We start from the raw sequence: 5,000 nt of genomic DNA on the forward strand, positions 1-5,000 counted from the left end.
ATGCATGTATGAATGTTATGTATACATTCATACATATATGTGTGTTGTGTGTGTTATATATATATATATATATATATGCATGTATGAATGTATATGTATACATGCATACATATATGTGTGTGTGTGTGTATATATATATATATGCTTGTATGAATGTATATGTATACATACATACATATATATATACAAACATATATATATATATATGTATGTGTTTACATATATATATATATATATATATTAACACACACACATAAACATACACACAGGATGTTCAAACAGTCATGCATATATTCATAATTGCATATAGACACGCATATATATGCTTCTTCGGTGGACACCAAATATAGCTACATGAATATATGGATGTGCTTTATAATTCTCAAGATCTGCAGAAGATATAGAATCTAGAAATAATATTCAAAGACCACGTTTTTTTGCCTTCCGAAATCCCTCTCTCTAACACCTTATTTCTTCTTTTTTTATGTAATCTTGACATTTCTTCATAAATTCATATATTCATATACTATTATGGGTTTGTGAAGGTGTGGTGTGTGTGTGTAAGTGTCTCTGTGTGCATGTATTTATGTGTGTGGTGTGTGTGAGTGAACGTATATCTGTATATGTATATGTATATATGTATGTGTATAAGTTTATACATATATCTCTCTCTCTGTGAATAAATACATATGTTTGTGTGTATGCATGTGTGTATGCATGTGTGTATATATCCCCACTTGCATATAGAACATATACATGCATACATACATGCATGTATATACACACATGCATGCACACACACACACACACAAACAGAAACATGCATGCATGTGTATATATATATATATATATAGACATGTGAGTGTGTGTGCATGCATGCTCATGCATGTGTATATATGTGTGTATGCATGTGTGTATATATCCCCACTTGCATATAGAACATATACATGCATACATACATGCATGTATATACACACATGCATGCACACACACACACACACAAACAGAAACATGCATGCATGTGTATATATATATATATATATAGACATGTGAGTGTGTGTGCATGCATGCTCATGCATGTGTATATACACGTATATACATGTGCATGTATGTATATGCACCATGTATGTATATATGTATATATATATATATATATATATATATACATATATATATATAATATATATATATATATGCATATATTATATACATATATCATCATCATCATACATATATACAATATACATATATATATATATATACCTATATATACATATACATATATATATACATATACATATATATATACATATATGTATATATATATATATATATATATATATATATATATATTATATATATATAAGTATGTATGTAAATGAGAGAGTAAGAGATACAGATGGATAAACTGAATGAGACAGCAAATAATCATACTGGGTGGATAGATAGACAGGTTGATAATATATTTATATGTAGAATTATGTGCATAAAAGAATACTTATGTTTATATTTTGGAATGATTGTGAATTTGCTTATGTAAATACATGAGCAGGCCAAAGTATATACCTACATACTCCCAAACTGGCTACAGGCATGCATCCCCCTTCCCCCCATACACATACATACAAACGTGCACACACAAGCATGCACATACACGCGCCCATGTACACACACAGAAACTCACTCGTAAATGTAAATATACACATAGACATAAAATGATGATGATGATGATGATGATACATGCATACATATAAATATATATAATATAGTATATATAGATATATATATATTGTAAACATATATATTATTATACACACACACACATAGATGTAGTCCATCACAATATTTTTGCCTGTGTATATATACATATGTATGTATGTATGTATACATATATATATATATATATATATATATATATATATATCATATATACTTCATATATATGCATATACATATGTATATACATATATACACATGCACACTTATATATATGCACACATATGGACGTATATACATATGTGTGTGTGAGTGTGTGTGTGTGTTTACATATACAGAGAGAGAGAGCGAGAGAGAGAAGGGGTGCATGTATGTGTATATCACAAACTTACGTTCTTTAAATTATTTTTGCTTTGCATATGACAAACAATTTGAAGAGCTGCTTAAATAATGCTAAGAATATGCGTACTTGTGATTTTAACCTCAACAAACCTCACTCTAAACAGCCTTGTACGGTAGCTTAACCTTGTGGTCTCAGCCACACAGACCTACTCTGGAGTTCATTGACCATGGAAGAAACCACATTGCTGATAATTCCGTTATTAGCTTGACTTAGAGATCATTTAGGTTAAAAGGAAAGAAATATACAGATTCTGAGGAAAATTGGTGTGGTGTGCGCGTAGACAACAGACACACATTGAAGTTTTGGCTGTTTTGAGAAAAACCATAAACCATGGGGAGATGAATAATGTAATGTTTCAATGGGTGAGCTACGTCTTGGAGAGAGAGAGAGAGACACACACACACACATTCACACACACACATTCACACAAACATACACTCACATACAAACATTCGCATACACAGACATGCACACAGACACACTCACACTTGTACACATACATGCAAACACACACATACACACACATTCACACAAACATACACTCACATACACACATTCGCATACACAGACATGCACACAGACACACTCACACTTGAACACATACATGCACACACACATGCACACACACATACACACACACACATTCACACAAACATACACTCACATACACACATTCGCATACACAGACATGCACACAGACACACTCACACTTGTACACATACATGCACACACACACACATACACACACACACACATTCACACAAACATACACTCACATACAAACATTCGCATACACAGACATGCACACAGACACACTCACACTTGTACACATACATGCAAACACACACATACACACACATTCACACAAACATACACTCACATACACACATTCGCATACACAGACATGCACACAGACACACTCACATTTGTACATATACATGCACACACACACACATGCACACACACACATTCACACAAACATACACTCACATACAAACATTCGCATACACAGACATGCACACAGACACACTCACACTTGTACACATACATGCAAACACACACATACACACACATTCGCACAAACATACACTCACATACACACATTCGCATACACAGACATGCACACAGACACACTCACACTTGTACACATACATGCACACACACACATACACACACACACACACACACACACATTCGCACAAACATACACTCACATACATACATTCGCATACACAGACATGCACACAGACACACTCACACTTGTACACATACATGCACACATACACATACACACATACACATACCACACACACGAGGTTTCCTCTCAATTTCTGTCCATCTTTCACAAGGCATTAGTCAACACCTGGGGCTTTGGTAAAAGATGCTTGCTCAAGGTGCAGCGCAGTGGAATTGAACCTGAAACCATGTGGTTACAAAGCGAGCTTCTTAACCATACAGCCATGCCTGCACCCATACATGTTTTTATTATATGAGGTCTAATTGCAGTTAAAGGCAAGTCTGGAAGAAAATTATTTGACATCAATTATCAGTAATAAGGTTTGATAAAATTTGATTATTATGACTATGTATATTCATAATCATTTCTCATCTTAATTTGATGGCCTAAACAGCTATGATCTACTTTAATAAATTCAATGTGATGAACAAGTTAATTGTGTTCTGTACTTCTCACTTCAATATGATGAACAAGAAAGTATGATCTACACTTTACACTTTAGTATAGTGAACAAATGAATTATAATCTGCACTTTTCATTTTAATATGGTGAATGAGACACATATGATCTATACCACACACTCTTTGTATGATGAACAAGAGAATCATAATCTGTATTTTTATTGAGTGATACAAGGAGGGTGCTGAAAAGATCCTGGCTTTAAGGGTATTGTAAAGGGTCTTGCGGCAAGCTGGCAGAAAAGTTAGCCCACCGGGCGAAATGCGTAGCCGTATTTCGTCTGCCGTTATGTTCTGAGTTCAAATTCCGCCGAGGTCGACTTTGCCTTTCATCGTATCAGGGTCGATAAATTAAGTACCAGTTATGCACTGGGGTCGATGTAATAGACTTAATCCATTTGCCTGTCCTTGTTTGTCCCCTCTGTGTTTAGCCCCTTGTGGGTAGTAAAGAAATAGGTATTGTAAAGGGTCTGGCTGGAGGCCCAGCCATCTGAGTTCTTTTACAGAACTGAAGTACTGTTGCAATAAGTGCATGAATCCGAGAGGGTAATATGTTGAATAAAATCATAATTAATTGATCCTTCTGTATTTTCCTTTACCCAAAGTCAGAAACTTTTCAGCAGCCCCTCATATAATTGTGATTAGTATGTCTTGTTTTAGTATGGTAAATGAGATGGCAGATGAAACAATTTTGATCTGAATATAACAACTTAGTGTGTGAACTTGATAGTTTTGATTTGAACATCTCACTTAAACCTTTCGTTACCGTATTTATTTTGAGATGCTCTGTGTTTCTTTCAATTATTTTAAATATAACAAAGAATTTATTAACATAACTTAGTCATCATTAAGCTAGTGTTGAGAACATAAATTGGGACTAAGGTTTGGTGGAAGATTTTAATTCAAAACTTACGAAAACAAGACATTTATACTACAGAGCCACAGCTGGTTTCAGCCAGGTTGGTAACAAAAGGGTTAGGTATTATGAACAAAGCAACTTTGATTTGAAGTTCTTATTTTAGTATGGTGAACAAAACAAATATGATCAAATATTTGTCTTGTTCTTTACTATTATGAACCAAAAAATCATATGTACTGTGGCAGGACAATCAGGGTGAATGCGGCTGGCATAGAAGGTACCTGATGGTGGCGACGGGGAAGATAGTAGGCTTTCTATGATTGTGTA

At 34.1% G+C, this 5,000-nt stretch overlaps 1 long non-coding RNA gene across 1 annotated transcript in view; it reads left to right on the forward strand.

The window, feature by feature from the left end:
* Nucleotides 1–4,458, forward strand: part of LOC118765881 — a 10,365-nt gene extending 5,907 nt beyond the window's left edge. Inside the window, exon 3 of the long non-coding RNA XR_005001788.1 lies at nt 4,321–4,458. This is a non-coding gene — a long non-coding RNA (uncharacterized LOC118765881). The remainder of the gene's footprint in view (nt 1–4,320) is intronic.
* Nucleotides 4,459–5,000: the final 542 nt, after the last annotated feature.

This window comes from Octopus sinensis, linkage group LG14 (assembly GCF_006345805.1).
Source record: "Octopus sinensis linkage group LG14, ASM634580v1, whole genome shotgun sequence".
NCBI lineage: Eukaryota > Metazoa > Mollusca > Cephalopoda > Octopoda > Octopodidae > Octopus > Octopus sinensis.